The following is a 23487-nucleotide window of genomic DNA, read 5'->3' as shown; positions in this document are numbered from 1 at the left end:
GACATGTTTTGCAAAAAGTGTAGGGAAAATGTAAAACGGCTATAACTTTTGCATGCGATGTCAGAAAAAAACGTATAATATATCAAAATGTTCAGCATGAAAATCCGCATCCGATTTTGACAGCCTACGGCCTGTTTGCAAATTTTTAGAATCCTCAAATTCTAAAAAGAAAAAAAATTATGCTCAAATTTCTGTTTTTTTTTTGAATTTTTGTTAAATCTGGTCAAACTACTTATTCAAGAAATATTAGTGTTACTAAATAATTATTGTTTTTTAGAACAATAGTTTCAAACTCAAACAATGAAATGTGTGACTTCATGCTCAAGCTAAATTCCTGAGGGTTAATAGCATTGGCGGACCTAGAGGGTGTGCCGGGTGTGCCGTGGCACACCCAGCATTTTGCAGATTTCTTTCACTACTTGTCATCTTTTCCTGATTTTATTGGTTTTACAGTACTAGAACTGATTCACCTGAAGCTGTACACGTGCATGCAAACCTAGCAAACCATAGAAGCAGCTTGACTGATTTTTCTACTAGCAGCACTACGTGTGTGTCCAGCCAAGACTCCTGTATATACATGAGCCCGGTAGAAGCTAGCTAGACCAATTCCATCGATCAACTCGACGGAAACTCTAGCGGCGACTCGCGTAGATTGCAAACAGAAAAAACGAAAAAAATAACTCTTCAATCTACCACGTTATTTCTTGAGACAACTTCAATCTACCACGTCATATTTTCAACGCTGACCCACAAATTTCCTCCTGCATCCGTCCACGGACAAGTGAGGACCAATCCACGGATACGAATGTGGAAGCCGGCCATCCAAACCTAATCACCCGCCTCGACTGCTCGTCCGAATTTCGGACATCGCCGCTCCCCGTGCTTCCCTCCCCTCGCCCACTTGCCTTGTCGCCTAGTCCCTTCCCCTCCTTTCACCACCGGTCGTCCGCCCCGAAACGCTTGCCATTGACCAGCCGGATGCATGGGTCACCCGCATCAGCCACCCGCTGGTCCGTGGAAATAGGACATTGCAGCCCATTTAAGAGCATCTACAACTGGGCTTTGCAAATTCGGCCCCTCAAACGCGCACGGACGCGACCGGGCGCATTCGTGGACAGTGACCGGTCACGTCTCAAATTAGCCACTCTACATCCGAGTCTCTCATATTTCAACCATTAGATCCATACAAGGCATGCAAAAGAAATTCTACGTACTACATACTACGTACTGCCCTAGATAATCTTCGGCGTCGGAGATGTCCAGGACGACGGTGCCGGGCGCCGGCTGGACGGGCGAGTAGGAGGGCTCCGGCTCATCCTCCTCCTGCTCAACCTCGTCCATGTAGGCGACCATCTCCGCCTCTTCCGCGGCCTGCATCTCTTGTCGGGTAGGAGAGCGCCTTGCCCGTATCTGCTCAAGGAGCTCGAGCCGATGCTCCGGCGTTAGAAATTGGTGTGTCCTCACCCGGCGGCCTGGGGGCATGGCTACTAGGGGGGTGAAGGGAATGGAAAGTGGCGTCGGCGACAGACATGCGGAGGAAAATGTGGATGGTAGGGTTTTGGTGTCGCCAGTCGACTTTAAATAGCCGGGCTAGGCACTACACGGCCCGCCGGAGCGAAGCCACGCGGCGACATCGGTCCGACGAAGGAGACGAGCTTCGGACCGCCGAGTTTCCGGGTGTTTCCATGTGGGACCCCGCCGTCTGTTCGACGTGGCCGGCGTGCTCGGACGCGGCCAGGCGCCTCCATATCCGGCCCATATTTGGACTGGATATGAGGGGTGCCAGTTAGTCCGGGCGTTTGAGGCTCGCTTGAGCCGTCCGTCCGGGTCAAAATTTCGTGACCGGTCAGAGACCGGGCGGGCCGCCCGGGCGTTTAAGGAGGGTTTGGGGCGCCCGACTATAGATGCTGTAAGCCCACATTAAAGACATAAAAACTATTTATCCTTTGAACAAAACAATCATCAACGTTTTGTTGTGATTGTAGGACTCTTACTTCTTGTTTTGTTGTACTTGCAGAACTCAAGACAAAGAGGATTAGTAGTATTATGTCCATTTTGTTGAAAACATGAGGTCAAAATAAAGAAGGCTGCAGCTGAAGGGCAAACCAAAGTTATTCTTGTGTATCTTTCATGTAAGGCTATTTGTATTGTAATTTCACAAATTTGAGAAACATATTATTGTGAGACTTGATTGAGCATTTTTTAATTGATTGAGCTATTTGTGTTATTCTTTTGCCATATATGATATCACACTTAGATTAAGCAGATTTTTTTAAAGTGTGCACCCTTCATTTTATTCCTGGGTCCGCCACTGGTTAATAGGATTGACATCTTACTATTATCAGGAAAACAACAAGTGCAGACTTGGAAACGAAGGAGAATAGAATCCGGAAGTTAAGCGTGCTCAGGCTAGAGTAGTGAGAGGATGGGTGACCGTCCGGGAAGTTAGATGATATGGAATGATGAGGGGTGATTAGAGATTAGAGGTTAAATTGAGCAGTGATGAGGGGTTATTAGAGATTAGAGGTTAAAATAATTCAGAAATTTAAAAATCAAAAAAAAAAAATTCAAAAAAATTTCAAAAAAAAATCATAAAATTTCCTTTAGTACCGGTTGGTGTTACCAACCGGGACTAAGGTGGACCTCCAGGCAGCGGCCACGTGGAGGGCCTTTAGTCTCGGTTCCAGAACCGGGACTAAAGGCCCTTTTTCTACTAGTGAGTATTATTCATATGGTGGTGGATACCAGAGTGGTAGTACAACAAAAAAGATTGATATCCCAAATGGAAGGTATGCTACTTTGGAGTTTACTCGTTTGGTTTTTGCATTCTTGCAGTTGATACAAGGTTGCATGAAGTGCAGTTTTTTTGCTCTGCTAACTTAATTTTCGTAACTTCTTTTAGGTTGGTGTTATCATTGGAAAAGCTGGAGAAACTATACAGCATATCCAACTTCAGTCAGGGGCAAAGATCCAAGTAACAAGGGACATGTTCAACCCAGGTCACAGACAAGATTGGTTGATCTTTCGGGCACTCCTGACCAGATAAGCAGAGATGAGCAGTTGATAAGTGATGTTCTTGCAGAGGTACTGTGATTTCTTTTTTATGGTCAGGACTTCACATCTAGTTGTGCATCTATTTATTCAACCATACTTGTCATGCGACCTGCAGGCTGATGCTGGCTCATTTGGCACTATCTCTAATCGGAAGTACAATGCACCTCAACCTAGTGCTGAGCAATCCCAGATGCAACTTGCTAACAACAAGGTGAACTGGGTTTGTTTTTCAGACTTTGAAAATCATACCACGCCCCAATATAGCAATGAGGGTTTCTTGTAAGCTTTCCAGCTGATATTATTTCACGGACTTCAGTTTCTTTGGTGGTGAAAAACCTTGCCTATTAGTTCCATGTCTAACTATTTTTTGGTGAGACTATAAAATCCATGCATGCCAAATCTGGAGCTTGTATACAGGTTTGCGAAAATTCTTATTGCAAAGTCTAACATAAATTTGCTGGCGGAACCTGGCCTAACTTACCATTGAATTTTCTTAATAACTTAGCAATGCGTGATGCGTTTTGTTGTTGCATTTTTCCATTTTTCTTATGATTTGCCAAGTAAATTAAAATCCAAGTTCTAATTTTGCTCAACTAGAAGTAGAAGTCATGCTTCTTTCATCTTCATAATTATCCGTTTTATTATTCTCCTTTTCCTCCTTGTTAGTTAGTACAGTATTATATTTTGTAACATCTTCATCATTACCACTAAAGTTGTACTAAGGTTAAGACACTTATTTTGGGACGGAGGGAGTATTATATTTTGTATCATCTTCATCATTACCACTGGTAATAACAATAGTAATATTTGGTTTGTCCTCAAAAATCCTTCTGCAGGTCATTCCTTTGCATTTGCCTCCCGGTGATACTTCAACTGAAAGAACACTGTATATTCATGGTACTGCAGAGCGAACTGAAATAGCAAAGCAGCTTGAGTGAGGTTACCAGTGAGGTCAGCTTTCTTTCTCTTTTCACGCCACCTCCTAACTGCTGCAGCTATTTGTTATTTATCAGTGTTGTTAAAATCATGTGGGTTTGATTATCATTTTTTTTATATGTTACTGTATTTTTTGTCTCGATTTATATTTCTCTACTTGATCTTCCTTTTCCATTGCTTGCTTTTGAAACTCCTCTCTTTAGTTATGATATACCCTATATTCTTGTCAAATGTACATGTCCAAAACGTTATCTCAACGGGTTGTCTTGTAAAACAAGGTGGTCATGGAGCAACAGCAGTATGGCTTTGACATGATTGTATACTTTATATAATCATATTTGTAATTTGTGCAATCTCTTTGTTATTAGCTGCTATGCTCTGTGTAGTCTCTCTGATGAAGATACTAGAAATATTTGAACAATCACAGTTAAATACTGGCAAATCCATACTTCCATTGGGAGGTTTATATTATATACCCTATCGCAACGTCTTCACTACATATCATAATGGTGCTTGTGGTGTTATCCATATATCCCAGGCTATACTATCTGTTGATCATTATCTTGACATATGGCCAAATTAGTGTCAGTAACTAGTTCTGAGGGCTGCACACATCAATCCTGGTGGCAGATTTGTTACTACCTAATGTTAATATACTTGATGCTGATGGATGAAAGATAAAATTATGAACTACTCCCTCTGTTTCGGTATAGAAGTCCCATGTGTACCATTGGAGTATACCATTAGAATATAATACATACATCCAGGAACATGCCTAGTCTTTCTATATCGAAACAGAAGGAACTAGTTTGTGTTTGGATTATATGATTGGATTTCATATACCTGGTCTTGTCCTGTCAAATTTACGTTTGCTATTTCTGTACATCTTTGGGGATAGTCGGTTTAAACCTCTATGCAAGTGATCAGTATGCACACTTCAATGATGGATCATGCACTGTAGTAGCTGGTATTTAGGCTATTGATATTTTTGCTCACTCAGGGGATAATTCTTCATGCTTAATTTTCAGCCCATTCTATCTGTTGCTAACACCACCCTCTGAGAGCAACATGTAACAAATAAGCATGTTACTGTTTATTGATTGGGCAAGAAAGTTTTTATTTGCAATGTATAGTTTGGAAAGATTATGCAGGATATTTCGCATGAATCTATCTTTGGTTTTTTTGTATATATTTTCTCCCTCTGTTGACTTTTCTTGTTACCATGACCAAAGCTTCCTTAAAACTTTGCTTAAATATTTCCTTCGACATTCTTCTGTTCACCTATAATATATTTTTTGGAGAGACTTGCCGAAAGAACTGCTGTTGTGTATGTTGTGTCATTTAGCAATATAAGTAGATGTTGCACATAATTATGGATCACTCTGTCACCATCCATTATTGCTGATTTATCAACATCTACAAACTGCAAGGCAATCTTTTATTGCTATTCAATATGTACGTGTGTTTATCTAGCTGCCCAATCTTCATTAGCTCCCATAGTTTTGCACATGGTAGACGCTAGATGGGCAGCACTTATGTTGCTTGAGAATCTTGCTCGGTGAATTGATCCCTCCATTTTTCTTGGTGGTTCTGGAATTTCTGTATATTACATTGCTTTGTTTTTGGATATGTTTTTTCTGGTTTGCACTTGTTCTGCATGGTACATTGTATGTTGTGTTCTATAAACATTCTGATGTGCAAACTATATTTTTGTAGAATCATGCCAGAAATCCAACAGGGCTACCACCCTCCCCGTCCTCGGGCAACCTGGGGTGCGCCTGATGCACCAGCAACACAACAGCCTGTTTACACACAGCCTGGAGCTTATCCTGGTGCACCACCATAGTATGGCCAGCAACCTTATGGCAGAGCAGCCCCCCTGTCACTGGCTATGACTACTATAACCAAGAGCAGCAACCCCAACAGCAACAGTATGCCACTGGAACTACTGCCCCTCCTGATGCTAGCAGCTACAATTACAGCCAGTCTGCTACTCATGCTTCACAAGGGTATGGTGATTCTATGTACTCTCAGCAGAGTGGCCGGCAGCAAGCTTATGATTACTCTGGTTATCAGACCCAAGGGCTGTCTTACTCGCAGCAGCCTGGATATGATTAGTAGAACTATGGGGCATCAGCTGCTAACCCAACTCAGGATGGTGGTACTGCACCGAGCTATGGTGGTCCAGGTGGCGCTGGTCAAGCATCTTCAGGGCAGCAAGCCTCAACTCCAGCCACTGGACGCCAACCAGGTTATCCTAATCAACCACCTATACTACTGCTGCTGCATCAAGCTACACGGCGCAAGGTTCTGCCCCCTCAATCTGGATACGCTGCTCCACACAGCCTGGCTATGATATGCAGCCACCACCACAGGCCACGTATGGCCAGGGTGCTTATGGGTAGCCTCCACATGCTCAGAAGCCGCCTTCATCTGCTCCGTATGGACAGGCACCGCCTACTCAGGCTGGTTATGGGCAGTACGGATACAGTCAGCCAGGCTATGGTGCACCACCGCCTTCCCCTGGTGCACCCACTGCTAGCCAGCTAGGCTATGGCCAGTAGCAGTCATACTGTGATCGTTATGCTACTGGTACTTATGGGCTGCCTACAACGTATTCTACTGAAGTTACAACAGCAGCTGCGTCCCAGGATCAATCCACCACCGGTCCTGTGCCTTACCACAACAACCCTCCCTGCCCCCCAAAAAAACCTCTCAGAATTAAGGTACCTGCTCCTGCTTCAGCTGCAATCTGGTTTCCTTTGCTCCGCCACTTGAAGTAATATTCTCTAGTTTATCCATATTATCTTATTTGTTATTGCTTGATCTTTATATATTGCTTGATTATCCTGGTTTTGCTGCTCATGTGTGGCTTGTGTGATCGCCCCGATGTAGTATTGTTTAATCAGGCAGACCCGTTCTGGCTCACAATACCATTTCTCTTTTTATTAAATCCAGGGTGCTTCCAAAATTCATCTAAAATTTCCCTCTTTCCAATGATACTACTTCTGTAAATTTTGGAGCCCTTTGCACATATTGTTTATTGACAGTGTGTTAATTTTATTTTTCTAGTGAGTAGAAATCATTATCTTTCGAAAGATTCAAGGATGTTCGAGGAGTGACCAAAACCATTGAAGACTTTGCTGAGCGAGGCAAGCAACCTACTTTGATCATGTTGAACCCATATTTGCATTACACTTGGAATTATTTTTCATGCATAAAGTATTGTTTACTAGTATTGCTATGTTAAGTAAATTAGCTAGGGTTTAGCTATGCCCTATGTCCTTGATATTGACACCCCTTTGACATTCTTATGCTAAGTAAATTAGCTAGGGATTAGCTATGCTGTGTGTGCTTGATATTGACACCCTCCTTTGAGATTCTTAATACCCCTCCATTCTAACCATGTAGTGGTCAAATAAATGTGGGTCATATGTGCAAGATTAATAGTAATGCTTAGCCATGCTAGTCGCATAAATCATAGAACTTGAGAAGAATCTTTATTACTCATAAATGTTTTGCAAAAACCCAAGGGTGTCACTAATGGCCATGGGATGATTATGAAAATAAGGTTTTACAAAATGGAGATGAAGTGGAGATTTAGGTAGGTGATTGTGATCTTGACGAGATAGTTAAGATGTTTGGTGGATTATGAAAATTTATGTCTAGTAAATAGCATGGTGGTTATTATATTGGTGGATAAATGGATCTTTAATAAACTTGAAGAAATTTGGATTTAGTTAGGCGATTATGATCTTGAACCAAATTTCATGGTGGATTACAAGATTTTGATGCATTTATTTAGTTCATTGTGATCTTGAGGAGATAGTCAAAGATGTTCGGTGGATTAATTAATCTTGGACAATCTGGATTTAGTTAGATGATTGTGATATTGAACCGTATTTCATGATGGATTATGGATTTTAGGTGGATTTAGTTACGTGATTTAATCTTGAGAAGATAGTCTAAAATGTTCGGTTGATTATGAGAGTTTAGGTATGGTAGATGAGCATGGTGATTATTATATTGGTGGATAAATAGATTTTAATTTTGTTTGGAACATTTTGTATTTAGTTAAGTGATTGTTATCCTAAACCAAATTTTACGGTGGATTATGAGGTTTTGGTTGGATTTAGCTAGGTGAGTATGATCTTGACGAGCTAGTAAAAGATGTTTGGTGGATTATGTGAACTTAGGTCTAGTAGGTGAGCATGGTGGTAATTATATCGGTTAAGTAAGTAAGTTTTTAATAAACTTGAGAAAATTTGGATTTAGTTAGGTGATTATGATCTTGAACCAAATTTCATGGTGGATTACGATATTTTAGATGGAGTTAGTCAGTTCATTGTGATCTTGAGGAGATATATTCAGAGATATTTGATGGATTAATTAACCTTGAACAATTTGAATTTAGTTAGGATATTGCGATATTGAACTGAATTTCACGATGATTTATGTGATTTTAGGTGGATTTAGTTTAGTTATTATGATCTTGAAAAGATGGTCAAAGATGTTCAGTGGATGTTAAGATTTTAGGTCTAGTACGTGATAGACCTTTAATTTAGTTTGAAAAAAAATGAATTTATTTAAATGATTGTGATCTTTTAAGCAAATCCACGGTGGATTTTGATGTTTGGGTTAGATTTAGTTAGGTGATTATGATCGTCACGAGATAGTCAAAGATGTTCGATGGATTATCTGAGAATTTATGTCTAGTAAGTAAGCATGGTGGTTACTATATTGGTGGATAAATAGATTTTTAGTGAACTTGGAGTAATTTGGTAGGCGATTGTGATTTTGAACCAAATTTCATGGTGAATTATGAGATTTTAATGGATTTAATTAGTTGATTGAGATCTTGAGATAGTCCAAGATGTTTGGTTGATTAATTAATCTTCTTTTAACACAGTACAGACGCAAGTGCTCATATAAACACACATACACTCACCCCTATGAACGCACACATGCACACCCTACCCCTATGAGCACCTTCGAGAGACTGAGCCGACATATCATCATGAGATTTTATGGAGTCACCGTAGGCGTCTCGTAGTCGATAGGAACAATTGGGATTTAGTTTGGTGTGAACCAAATTTCTCGGTGATTTATTTGATTTTAGGTGAATTTAGTTAGGTGATTGTGACTTGAGAAGATAGTCATTGTTCGGTGGATTATGAGATTTTAGTTATGGAAATGAGTATGGTGATTATTATATTGATAGATAAACAGATATTTAATTTAGTTTGGATCAATTTGGATTTAGGTAGGTGATTATGATCTTTTAACCAAAATTTTACGGTGGACTATGAGGTTTTGGTTAGACTTAGTTAGGTGATTGGGATCTTAACGAGCTAGTAAAAGATGTTCGGTAGATTATGTGAATTTAGGTCTAGTAGGTGAGCATGCTCGTTATTATATTTGTGGATAAATGGATTTTTAGTAAAGTTGAAAAAAAATTGGAATTGTGATCTTGAACCAAATTTATGGTGGATTATGAGTTTTTTGATGGATTAGTTAGTTGATTGTGATCTTGAGGAGATAGTCAAAGATATTCGGTGTATTAATTAATCTTATACAATTTGGATTTAGTTAGGTGATTGTGATATTAAACTAAATTTCTTTGTGATTTATGAGATTTTAGTTGGATTTAGTTTGGTGGTTATGTCTTGAGAAGATAATCAAAGATGTTTGGTGGATTATGAGATTTTTGGTCTAATAACCAAGCATGGTGATTATTATATTGGTGGATAAACAAATATTTAATTTAGTTTGAAAAAAATTGGATTTAGTTCGGTGATTATGATCTTTTAACCTAATTTTACGATGGATTATAAGGTTTTGGTTGGATTTAGTTAGGTGATTGTCATTTTGACAAGCTAGTAAAGATGTTCGGTGGATTATGTGAATTTAGGTCTAGTAGGTGGGCACGTTGACTATTATATTGGTTGATAAAGATGAGGGCCACACAAGTGACTCAAAGCGATGATACCACTACTGAAAATAACTGGAGGAGAGATTGGGGGTAGTGGCAGCAGATGGACTTTGATCCAGCATCGCAGGACCTGTGCACTCCCTGTTCCCCGCTGATCTGGCTTGGTGTCCTTGTCCTGTTTGCGGATTTTGTGTCACGCACTTGATTAAGCATCCCACGTTCTCCTAATGTGCGCCCTTGGCCTTGACGATAGGTAGCGCCGTGTTCTCGCCCGTCTAGACTTACAGGGAGCGGAGGTGGACACAAAGGTGGATGTTGAGCTCCATAGCAGTCTCAAGAGTGTGCTCATCAGTAAGAGCAATACGAGCTAGAAGATCCTGGATATACTCCTCTTATAGGAAATAAAGAAGCCATTAGATGTAGAAGAAACCTCAATCTCAAGGAAGTAGCAACTTCTTTAGTAAACATGGAGCACTTTGGATTTAATTAGGAAATTGTGATCTTGAACAAATTTGATGATGGATTATGAGATTTTTCGATGGATTTAGTTGGTTGTGATCTTGAGGAGATAGTCAAAGATGTTCGGTGTATTAATTAATCTTGAACAATATGGTTTAGTTACATGATTCTGATATTGAACCAAATTTCTCTATGATTTATGAGATTTTAGTTGGATTTGGTTAGGTGATTGTGTCTTGAGATGATAATCAAAAATGTTTTGTGGATCATGAGATTTTAGGTCTGGTAGATGAACATGATGATTATTATATTGGTGAGATAAATAGATATTTTAGTTTGGAACGATTTCAATTTAGTTAGGTGTTTGTGATCTCTTAACCTAATTTTATGATGGATTATATATGGTTCTGGTTGGATTTAGTTAGGTGGGCATGATTTTGACGAGCTAGTAAAAATGCGAATTTAGGTCTAGTAAGTGAGCATGTTGATTATTATATTGGTGGATAAATGAGTCTTTAATAAATTTTGAACAATTTGGATTTAGTTAGGTGATTGTGACCTTGAACCAAACTTTATGGTGGATTATGAGATTTTTTATGGATTAGTTAGTTGATTGTGATCTTGAGAAGATATTCAAAGATGTTTGGTGGATTTATTAATCCTGAACAATTTGGATTTAGTTAGGTGGTTGTGATATTGAACCGAATTTCACGTTGGGTTATGAGATTTTAGGTGGATTTAGTAGGTGCTTGTGTCTTGAGAACATAGTCAAAGATGTTTTCTGGACTATGTGATTTTAGGTTTGGTAGATGAGAATGGTGATTATTATATTGGTGGATAAACAAATCTTTGATTTAGTCTGGAACAATTTTGATTTAGTTAGGTGATTGTTATTTTTCAACCAAAATCATGGTGGATTTTGAGGTTTTGTTGGATTTAGTTAGGCAAGTGTGATCTCGACGAGTTAGTCAAAGATGTTTGATGAATTATGTTAATTTTGGTCTAGTAAGTGAGCATGGTGGTTATTATATTGATGGATAAATGCGCCTTTAGTAAACATGGAGCAATTTCGATGTAGTTAGGCGATTGTGATCTTGAACAAATTTCACGGTGGATTACGAGATTTTCAATAGATTTAGTTAGTAGATTGTGATCTTGGGAAGATGTCAAAGATGTTCGGTGGATTAATTAATGTTAAACAATTTGGATTTAGTTAGATGATTGTGATATTGAACCAAATTTCTCTGTGATTAATGAGATTTTAGTTGGATTTAGTTAGGTGATGTGTCTTGAGATAATAATCAAAGATGTTCGGTGGATTATGTGAATTTAGGTCTAGTAGGTGAGCATGTTGATTATTATATTGATTGATAGTGATGAGGGCCACACAAGTGACTAAGGCGATGATGCCACTACTGAAAATAACTGGTAAACAAGGCAACAGAGGAGAGACTGGGGGTAGTGGCAACAGATGGACTTTGATCCAGCATCCCACGTGCCTGTGCACTCTCCGTTCCCCGCTGATCCGGCTTGGTGTCTTTGTCCTGTTTGCGGATTTTGTGTCACGCACTTGATTAAGCATCCTACGTTCTCCTAATGTGCTCCCTTGACCTTGACGATAGGTAGCGCCATGTTCTCGGGCGCGTCCCGTGGGTAAAATTCAGGTATGCGTCGATTGTCTAAGCTCTTGCTTGCCATTGGTGGTGCTTGAGCGTGCGGTCATGGTGTCGCCCAGCAGGGGAACACGGGATGTGGGATCAAGACAGCACACATATCAACCCGTCACCAGGCAACAGACGCCCATCCAGACTTGGGAGCGGAGGTGGACACAAAGGTGGATGTTGAGCTCCATAGCAGTCTCAAGAGTGTGCTCATCAGTAAGAGCAACACGAGCAAGAAGATCCTGGATATACTCCTCTTAGGAAATAAAGAAGCCATTAGAGGTAGAAGAAACCTCAATCTCAAGGAAGTAGCAACTTATTTAGTAAACATGGAGCAATTTGGATTTAATTAGGCGATTGTGATCTTGAACAAATTTCATGGTGGATTACGAGATTTTTCAATGGATTTAGTTGATTGTGATCATGAAAAGATAGTCAAAGATGTTCAGTGTATTAATTAATCCTGAACTATATGGATTTAGTTAGGTGATTGTGATATTGAACCAGATTTCTCTGTGATTCATGAGATTTTAGTTGGATTTAGTTAGGTGATTGTGTCTTGAGATGATAATCAAAAATGTTTTGTGGATCATGAGATTTTAGGTCTAGTAGATGAGCATGATGATTATTATATGGGCGAGATAAATAGATATTTAATTTAGTTTGGAACGATTTCAATTTAGTTAGGTGATTGTGATCTTTTAGCCTAATTTTATGATGGATTATAAGGTTTTGGGTTGATTTAGTTAGGTGGGCATGATTTTGACGAGCTAGTAAAAAATGTTCGATGAATTATGTGAATTTAGGTCTAGTAGGTGAGCATGTTGATTATTATATTGGTGGATAAATGAATCTTTAATAAATTTCGAACAATTTGGATTTAGTTAGGTGATTGTGGCCTTGAACCAAACTTTATGGTGGATTATGAGATTTTTATGGATTAGTTAGTTGATTGTGATCTTGAGAAGATATTCATAGATGTTTGGTGGATTAATTAATCTTGAACAATTTGGATTTAGTTAGGTGGTTGTGATATTTAACCGAATTTCATGCTGGGTTATGAGATTTTAGGTGGATTTAGTAGGTGAATGTGTCTTGAGAACATAGTCAAAGATGTTTGCTGGACTATAAGATTTTAGGTTTAGTAGATGAGAATAGTGATTATTATATTGGTGGATAAAGAAATCTTTGATTTAGTTTGGAACAATTTTGATTTAGTTAGGTAATTGTTATTTTTCAACCAAATTCACGGTGGATTTCGAGGTTTTGTTGGATTTAGTTAGGTGACTATGGTCGCGAAGAGTAAATGAGCATGGTGGTTATTATATTGATGGATAAATGCGCCTTTAGTAAACATGGAGCAATTTGCATGTAGTTAGGCGATTGTGATCTTGAACAAATTTCACGGTGGATTACGAGATTTTCAGTAGATTTTTGATGGATTAATTAATCTTAAATAATTTGGATTTAGTTAGATGATTGTGATATTGAACCAAATTTCTTTGTGATTTATGAGATTTTAGTTGGATTTAGTTAGGTGATTGTGTCTTGAGATGATAATCAAAGATGTTTGGTGGATTATGAGATTTTAGGTCTAGTAGATGAGCATGGTGGTTACTATATTGGTGGATGAACAAATATTTAATTTAGTTTGCAACAATTTGGATTTAGTTAGGTGATTGTGATCTTTTGACCAAATTTTACGGTGGATTATGAGGTTTTGGTTGGATTTAGTTAGGTGATTGGTATCTTGACGAGCTAGTAGAAGATGTTCGGCTAGATTATGTGAATTTAGGTCTAGTAGGTGAGCATGTTGGTCATTATATCGCTGGATAAATAAGTTTATAAACTTGGAAAATTTTGGATTTAGTTAGGCAATTGTGATCTTGAACCAAATTTTATGATGGATTATGAGATTTTTAATGGATCAGTTAGTTGATTGTGATCTTGAGGAGATAGTCAAAGATGTTCAGTGTATTAATTAATCTTGAACAATTTGGATTTAGTTAGGTGATTGTGATATTGAACCAAATTTTTCTGTGATTTATGAGATTTTAATTGGATTTAGTTAGGAAATTGTGTCTTAAGAAGATAGTCAAAGATGTTTGATGGATTATGAGATTTTTGGTCTAATAGATGAGCATGGTGATTATTATATTGGTGGATAAATGAACCTTTAATAAATTTGAAACAATTTGGATATAGTTAGCGGACTATGATCTTTAACCAAATTTTATGGTGGTGCGGCGGCTCATGCGGCGTGCGGTGGCCTCAGAAGATGGGCGTCAACATCTGCAGCTTGTGCACAATGGTGACTCCACGCATCTCCTACGCCCCGCAACCCTCTCCTTCCTGGCACAGGAGGAGCAGGAGCAAGGATGCCGAGGAGGTTCAGGTTTGCCTCCACCTCAGCTCTCCCCCGTGCTCTCACTCTTGTCTCCCTTTTTTGTCTCATTCTGCAGCTTCATTCAAGCATATATTTTAAATTGCTAGGTATTCAAGGTAGTTAGCTTATCTATGGACTACACCTACATTTGATGTTAGAACTCTGATACTAATTTATGTTCTTGTAGCATGGGTGAATGGTGCTTTAGCTTCAATGACCAATTTTATTGCTGAATATTTTTCCCATTGAAAGTGTCAAAGAATATACAACTTGGTATGGAGAAGTTTTCTTATGCGGAAATAAAGATTCTTGTATGCAGAACTATTTGGGCTCCTGCAGCTGTATTAGTTGGTTTTAGTTCTCAAATTTTTACTTTGTGTTTTTTGGCAAAAAAATTGGATGTATGAATCTGAGATCTGGACCTCAAGTTCACTGCTTTTCTTTTCATCTGCAGTCGCGAGGAAGAGTAGGAACATCAGTCAGAGAGGGTTTCACATACCTCTTCTACACTAACAAGTCTTTGCTTTTCAGGATTGCTATGGTGAGCTGCTGCTGTAATGCTTTAATTTTCTTTTGTGTTGTCACTTTGTTAAACTTTGTTCTCTTATTCTGATGCTATGATTTGTGGCTAGATGAGATTTGTGGTGAAAAGTCTCCTTTATTTTGTTTACCTACAAATCTTAAATGCACGATTGATAATTTTGCTGGATAGGTTAGAAATCTAAATAATAGACATTTTAAAGGGTGTAGTTGGTAAACAGGGAAAGCCAAGAAAATTATATAGCTTACTTACAGTGTTGTTTGATCCATCGCTCTGCGGCAGGCTCACTGATGGAAGTATGCCTAATCTTGCGCTACATTTATTGCCGTTGTTGGTGTGTTTCTTTTATTCTATATTTAGGGGGTTCTAAGCTATTGAATTAGGAAGCATGCAGTTCTATCTGTTTGAGACCCGCTTCAGTCTGTGGGCTACTGCAGGGAGCTTTGGATGGTGGTCTTGATATTGCGCACAGTGACAAGAGATTTGCTGGCTTCAAGAAGGATAAGAAGCAGCTGGGCGCTGAGATTCACCGCAAAATCCGCAAATACATCTATGAAGGTCATGTTGCTGACTACATGAAGGTGAGTTGGATCCATTGGCCTCGTGGTATTATAATGCCATTTCTTCATTCCATAGGGCTATCGTTGTTGTATACATGAATTCTTTCTGGAAGATATATCTGGGCCAGATTCACCCATATAAAGTATCCTGCTTTGTTCTTATTTCTGAAGCAGCTTACTGAATCGCGTTTTAACTTCTGCCCTACCCTTATTGCAGTCAATAGCTGATGAGGAATCTAAGAAGTACCAATCTCACTTCAGTGAGTACATCAAGAAGAATATTGCGGCCGATGACATGGAAGCACTGTACAAGAAGGTTCATGCTACCATTTGTGCTTATCCTACCATGGCAAAATCAACCAAGGAACCTCCAAAGACACACAAGAGTTAGATATATCTTGCTTTTTATTAAAGTCAAACAACTGATAATGAAGTTTATCAATATGTAGTAATGTGTATAAATGTTTTCTCATGCTCATGTAGCCTGTTCATTCCTAAACTATATGTTTTTCTTTTGTTAAAACCTTGAAATATTAAGATGTTAGGGTAAATAATCTTAATAGAAAAGTTTTGCTATGCAATGAGATACAGTTGTATGCAAAAAATAATCTTGTCTTATATAGTTATATATCAAAACTATGGATTTTCTATGCACTTCCTGCAATCATTAATGTTCATTGTCTTTGTTTGGATTTTGTTGGGCACCTGCGGCGACGTGCTGTTGGTGCAGCAGAGGGCTTTGATCCTTTTGACTTCTTCTTCTGCTTCGGTGGTAGGAGCATCCTCAGAGTCTGCATCATTGGACACGACGGACGCGTCGACAGCGTGCTCACGGAGCCTGGCCTCTGTGTTGTGTTCTCCATCTTGCAGTGCATGATGAACTACACACTAAAGTTCAGCTGAAGTTCCCCTGTTTTCTTCTACTACAAGAGTTCTGTCGATTTGTACTACTTGGCTGCAAATGTATGCCGCTTGCATCACCATACGGATAGTGGTAAGAATGCAGCAGCAAATCCAATAGTAGGTAATCATGACAGTATTTCACCACCGGTATCTTGCTGTCTTTTATGGTTGCAGGTTTGTTCTTCTGGCACTATTCATGGTTCTCATCATAGCCATACTGAATGATGGCAAGTGGCATCTCTGAATTTATCATATGAATTATGACTTGATGAGCTTGCTTGGCTACTGACCTGCTGTGTGGGAAGGGCAAACTTTTACCAGAGCTATGGATTTTAACATGCTCCATTTCCTTCAGGTCTTTTATCGCTCTCCTAAATTTATCTGAGTCCAGTGGGGTTGCTCATGAATTACAGAATTTAGGCTTACAGTAGGATGAACTTCCTTGAGAATCAATAATAGAAAAGTTTTGGTTAAGAGCAATTTCCAACGCCAGAGAGAAAATTTATACTTCACTGTTAATAGGAATCCACCTCACGTTTTCTTGTGTTCTGCCTTTCTCAAAGTAAGAAAAGCAAAAGTTGGAGAGAGAAATTACTATATTAGTTAAGACAACTAATTTGCATACAAAGGCAGCAATGCACAAGCAGTGTCAGTGTTAGCGTGTACTTATTCCAGAGATGATTGGAGTAACCGTTGACAGGTTCAGCAGCCACCATATAATTGAATCACAATTAATAGACTAGTAGGCAAAGATATTGGAGGGCTACTTTCAGATCAATTCATGACTATACGTATGGTATGAGCTATTCATATTGCCGCGAACTTGTTGAACACGGCTATACTGGTGGTGAACAAAAGCACAAGTTTGTGTGCAGTGTGAGCTAAGAAAGCCGGTTAATCATTCAGCATTATGCATGGTATTCAGTCAAGTTCGCCAAGTGTCAAGTTCAGTTTTAAAAGCTGAACCCTCAAGTGTTAAGTTTAGGTAACAGGGACTGTGGAGTAACTGTAGCTGGATCAAATCCTGAATGTCAAGTTCAGAATATGATACTCAATTATCATGACAAAATTTACTACTTTGGAATGTGTGGGTCCGCTGGTTTCCGACTAGTTGATCTAATCATCTTGAATTGACAGGTTTTCTGAATATACTCGCAAGTTGCAACCATGGCCTTACAGTGCTACACGCCTCTGCTGAAGCCCCAACTAGGCCAAGTCTCGGTCAACCCTTCCATTAACACGGTACAGGTTCCAGGTTTGCTTTGCCTCGCACGAACCCGTTCCATGACATCTCGCTGGAATATGTACCGGATAACATGTGTTGATGTGTGGATGCACTGGCCAGCGATTAGTTATTCTAATACTCTTCTGATAATTATCTTCTCTGAATATACACGAAATAATTGCCTTACAGAGTCAGTCCTCTGCCCCTCTGCTGAAGCCCTAACTGGCCCAAGTCTCGGCCAGCCCTTCTCTAAATCGATGCAGATTGCAGATTTGCCTCGCACCAATATGCTCCTTGCATAAGCTAGTAATCTCTGGCCATATTTCATTTTTTATCCTACTTGCATCATGCCTGATGACTTTTTTTGTGGCACCAATTTTAGTGTATGTTCGAGGAGTAGCAGATTTTACGGATCTTTTCTTTGTGTCATTGCTTCATCAAATGGAAATTTAAGTAACGGGAGATTCGTCAAATGGAAATTTAAACCAGTTTATAATTTGGTGAGGAATCTATATATATTAGTGTGTGTTGTTACGTTGAGCTCTAAATAATGGGGAGCACGCAAAATTACATTCAATCCAAATAGGGCTGGTGTTTGCATCTGTATTCTGTAGTTCTGTATGTTGTATTCAAATAAACTGTTGCTTTTTTGGTGTTCATTTTCGTCTTAATAATGGTGATTGTTATTCACTTGGAACCATCATGTAAACCTAGCTGGACATGGTCAAACTATAATTTTCCATGTTTCAAAATACTATGTGGTTTAGTACTTTGTTCCAAGAGTCTTTCTTTACAGAATGGATTTTTTTCCAGTATTCTCCTAAATCATTTTGGTGTCTTGATGTGATCTAATCATCAGAATGCATGAACTGTATTGAATTCTTGTAAGGAAGCATTTGAATGTTACTTGTCCTGATCTAATTATCTGCAATCCACAGGTTATGGAACTGCACTTGCAATGGTAGCAGGAACGACCTTGCTTGGGCGACCTTCTCTGTTATGATATTGTTGTCTAAGTTTAAATCCCTAAATCTGCTCCATGTTTTTATTGTGTTGGATGTGCCCCAAGAAGCTTCTTTCTTTTGATTTTTGTTGTCAATATATTCTGTGCATGCTCCTCATACTCATTATGAAGTTTGGCAAATATCAATTCTCTGGATGTTCTTCATAACTATGGCAAATCACCTGAAGTTCAAATGTTAGCATAACTAATAAGTTGTATGTTCGGCAATGACACAATGCACAGATCAAGTGTTAGTTTTCTGAAACTATTGTACTGTGAACTGATGCTAACTTCCTCACTTTAATTTGTAGTTTGGCCTACATCGGTACGTGGTGTTGATGTGAAGGAAAAGACCTTAGCAGGACTACTGATCGTCTCCTTGCAACTCATTTTCTGAAACTATTGTACTGTGAACTGATGCTAACTTCCTAACTTTTATTTCTAGTTTGGCCTACATCGGTACGTGGTGTTGATGTGAAGGAAAAGACCTTAGCAGGACTACTGATCGTCGCCTTGCAACTCATTTTCTTCAGAAGTGTCTCGGCTTCAGACATGACAACTTGAGAATTCAGATTTTTTGTAGCGCAGAACCCATAAGTTCCTATCTTTGTGCTAGCTAAACTTGAGCTTAAGTTGTAATGGTGTAGTCAGAATTATTTGTGTGATGAATTTTTATTCTTTTATGTGTCCGTAGTGAGTTTGTGGTTTTATTTGATAATTATTTGTGAAAATTTTAGTACTAGCAGTTTCTACGGTTTCTATGGTTATCTGTAGAAAGAAAAGCATCATCCCCACTATAATTATCAAATAATTATAGCAACTCATGCATGTTCACTAAGTTTAGTAAAAATATTAGTTTCTCCACTGTGAGCTGCTAGTGCTTCATCTCTAGCCACAAATTGAGCAAACGAGCGTAGAACATCATGCATGTTGCAGACACACTGATCAACAAACTCTGTATTTGGCTCTATAAGATTTCTCAGTATCAGCTCCTTATAGTACTTTCTTCCTAGTTCTTCCAAGTCATCCAAGGTCCCGTGAAGAAATACTTCACTAATCCACATGCCAATGATTTCCTTTCTTAAAAACACCACAGTTTTAGGGAGAAGGGAGTAGTGCAGAAAGCATTGTTTGGCACAAGAAGATAAATCTTTTTCTGAATATTTTTTGTACTTTTAAAGTTTTTGTACATTTTGTTTTGTTGCTGTGGAAATTGTTGCCATTGGAATCGGCAAAATATCAGCAATTTATTAGATAAATAATGGAAACATCATGGTGAAACTATGACCATGCAAACTACAGATCCTCATCAAAACAAACATGAACTGGGAATTAGCACATTGTTGAACCAAAATAGACCAGGCTCAACTGCATGGTCCTTTTTTGGGGTAAAAGGAACAAGACTAGGTTCCACTATGATGAACAACAACAGAGACATGTAACATCAAAATAATGCCAGCCAACACAACCGGTCACAGAGCAGCAGCAAAGAAAGACCCTACAAGTTACAAGATTTATACCACCAACCTTATTCTCCCAACTGATGAAAGTCAATCAATCCCTGTTTCAATAAAAAAAGTCAATCAATCAAGTTCATGACTAATTCATTCCTAACCCCCCAAAAGAACCTGGAAACAAAACCAACCAAAGGCCAAGCTCGTAGGTCTTCCCTTGTCTCGTCTTTGTTTGTTATCTGAACTTGCACATTTGTCGTATAAGTGTTTAGTTCTTCAGTATCTTCCTTCAAGTGGCGACGGTCTAGTTGGGTCTCGATCGGGCATGAGGCGATGACATAGTGTTAGATGGTGTTGCTTCCGGTTCTGGCCAGGGCAGACGACGGCGGTGCCTGCGAGCATTGCTTCCTTCTTGAAGGCATCGTTGAGGTGGCATGCTCGCTTCTACGCCCAAAGTAACTCTAGGGGAAATCTTAGATCCACCACGAGATTTGGATCGAAGTTTGAGATGTCCTCTCAATCCAAAATAATTTTAACAGTAAGGTTGGATCTTTAGGCAAACATGATCACTCATAGAGAAAGATCTTTCATTCCTTTTTCATTTTTATGAAGTATTTCATTCTGCTCTGGGCTCGTTCATTATTTGTTCTGAACTGAGCAACCATTTGTTCACTGTCATAATGGTCATTTGGGGAGGTTTATAACCATGTAAGGCCTCAAAAGGAGTTTTTTTCAGTTAGAAGTGGTAAGAGTTATTGTACCACAGTTCAGCTAGTGGGAGCCAATTCACCCTGTGTTTTGGCTCCTCGAAAACCATGCAACACAGATAGGAGACTTGGCGCATTGGTTAACTCTTTTTATTGGTAATCAGTTTGCAGGGTGTGATGTTGTGTTGATACATCGTTCCACCTTCACACATTTTAAAAGTTCTTGATAGGGTTAACTCAAAGGTTTAAGGAATGCTATGTAACTCCGTGACTTTGTCCGTCATAACCTAGAAGACACTCTGAGTAGTGTAGGGGAGTGCTAATGGTAGGAAGTGAGCATACTTTTCACACAAACCACTACTCCTAATATTACTTCTTTCCTCAGATTTGGGAACACAAGTGATAAAGTCCATTGTAATGTGAGACCAAGCAATGGGAGGAGATGATAGATGTTAAAGTTTACTGGGAGGATGGATATGTTCAAATTTTGTCGTTTGACAACTAGGGCACTGAGGGACAAATGTTTCAACTATAGCTTTTAACTTTTGCCAATAGAGAATCCTTTTGATCCTGTGATAAGTAGCTCTTATCCCGAATGACCACCTAATGTAGAAGAATGGAACTTGTTTCCGTCGGTACATTAGATGTACCAACATAAAACCTATTGTTGTACTTGAGGATGCCATTGTGGAGAAAGAATTGAGGAGTGGGATCAACGTCAGAGGCAACTTCTTGTGTTAGAATTCGTTACAATCTACCTATATAATCTTGCAGTTACAACAAGAACAACTTGATTCATAGAGATAAGGTATTGTACATAGTTTAAACTAGTTCCCTCAGCTATCAAAGCCGTGAACTGGGAAGATTTATTGTAACCGCCATGTATACAGTGTTATAAATACAATCCACGCTGCCTCCTTAGGGAGGTACAAACGCTTACACAAAATCTCACATGGTATCACGAGCCATTCCACTTTGTATCACATCTAGTGTGTTGCATCCAACCAAAGTCATGGCTAACTCGGATAAAACTCGCTCCGTAAACACATGCATCGCCCTAGCTCCCTTGCAACATGCTTGCGGCGGTCATCACCCAGCCGACTGTGTTGCGCACATGGAAGGCCATTTGGAACATCTTCCTGACTTAGATAAAACTCACTCTGTAAACACCCGCATAGCTCTCTCGCGGCATGCTTGCAGCGGTCATCACCCAACCTATTGTGGCACGCACATTGAAGGCCATTGAGGGCATCTTCTCGACATAGACAAATTAAAGCTTGCGTCGTAAACACCCGCAATGCCCTAGCTACTACACACAAGGGCTCCGTCCATCTCCGACTACATGAACAAGTTGAAAGTACTCAGGCGACGAGATGGTCTCCGTGGGTAAGCCACCGGAAGATGAGGGAATGATATCTACTTCAACCTAGTTGTGTCCGATGTCGTTGCACGCTCTAGACTAGTCTCGGTCAGCGAGGTATACTCGTTGCGATAACAGACAACTTAGTGTTTGTCAGCATCAGCTATAACTCTGCTTGATATCATCCAGCCAATCAAGGACAATAGTGGTGATGGAATGACAATTGATAGTATGAGTGGTATCCCTCATTGAGAGAGCATCTGCCACTACATTTTTATTTTCTTTTTATATTCAATAAACCTTAGAAGTTTGTGTTATAATCTTTTTCTAAGTCTTTGACTCGTCATATTTTTCAGACCTTCCTGATTTATTTTCTGGTCGGTGCTCGAGCACAAACACAAACACAAACACAAACATGAGGTCCGCGTCTGCAAAGGGGGAAAAAAGGTCCCGCACATTGAAGAAGTAAACAAGTCCGAAAAGAATCACAAAAGGGGATGTAGCTCAGATGGTAGAGCGCTCGCTTAGCATGCGAGAGGTATGGGGATCGATACCCCACTTCTCCATTTTTTTTGTCTTTTTATTTCTTTGCAGATCTGAGTGCTCTAGAATCCAAATTAATCTACCAAAGAAAAAATGGAAACATCATGGTGAAACTGTCACCATGTAAGCTACAAAATCTTCATCCAGATAAAGATGAACTGGAAATTAGCACATTCACCTGGTCCTTTTCTTTGGCTAAAATAGAAGCAACAGAACCAGGGTCCACTATGATTAACAAAAACACAAAGATATGGAAGAACAGCCTTGCACAAAAATCCTGGTCATAGAAACTACAACCTTTTTGCTCCCAATTAGTGAAAGTCAATCACTAGAGCTCATAACTTGTTCCTACCCCGCAAAAAAACCCTGCAAACAAACCAACAGCCAATCTCTTTTCTCCGAAAACGAAGTTCATCCTTGCCAAAAAAAAATAGTCGTATTGAAGTAGCAATCAGACACATAACAGCGGTAGCAGTGATCGAATTACTTGCCACCATAGTAACAATCAGAAATAAAACTATGCTGCTGAGCACCAAATCACATGCAGTTTCTGAAATGTGCCTAAGAAAAGACATCTCCACACAAAGAACTGCAGAGGCCGGGGGTTATCCTCCTTTTCAAAACCAAAAAAAATCTCCGCACAGAGAACAAGAGCGTCCAGGTGCCAAAATCAAGTGTGCACTGAACATGAAAGATCAAAATATTGAGCTACATAAGTGAGTGCCTGAACCAACAATTTCAGCAACAAAACTGCCATAACTAC

The 23487-nt window shown here is 39.3% G+C and overlaps 1 non-coding gene and 1 pseudogene across 1 annotated transcript; both read left to right on the top strand.

Moving 5' to 3' along the window:
* Positions 1-1904: 1904 nt before the first annotated feature.
* LOC123170736 (poly(rC)-binding protein 1-like) lies at positions 1905-6773 on the top strand (annotated as a pseudogene).
* A 15901-nt stretch (positions 6774-22674) lies between these two features.
* On the top strand, positions 22675-22747 carry TRNAA-AGC (transfer RNA alanine (anticodon AGC)). Its single transcript has one exon. It is a non-coding gene; the product is annotated as a tRNA-Ala (tRNA).
* The last annotated feature ends 740 nt before the right edge of the window (positions 22748-23487 follow it).

Source organism: Triticum aestivum, chromosome 7D (genome assembly GCF_018294505.1).
Source record: "Triticum aestivum cultivar Chinese Spring chromosome 7D, IWGSC CS RefSeq v2.1, whole genome shotgun sequence".
NCBI classification, from domain to species: Eukaryota; Viridiplantae; Streptophyta; class Magnoliopsida; order Poales; family Poaceae; genus Triticum; species Triticum aestivum.
The sequence above is the reverse complement of the archived record's forward strand: the minus strand, read 5'-3'. Positions and strand labels throughout refer to the sequence as shown.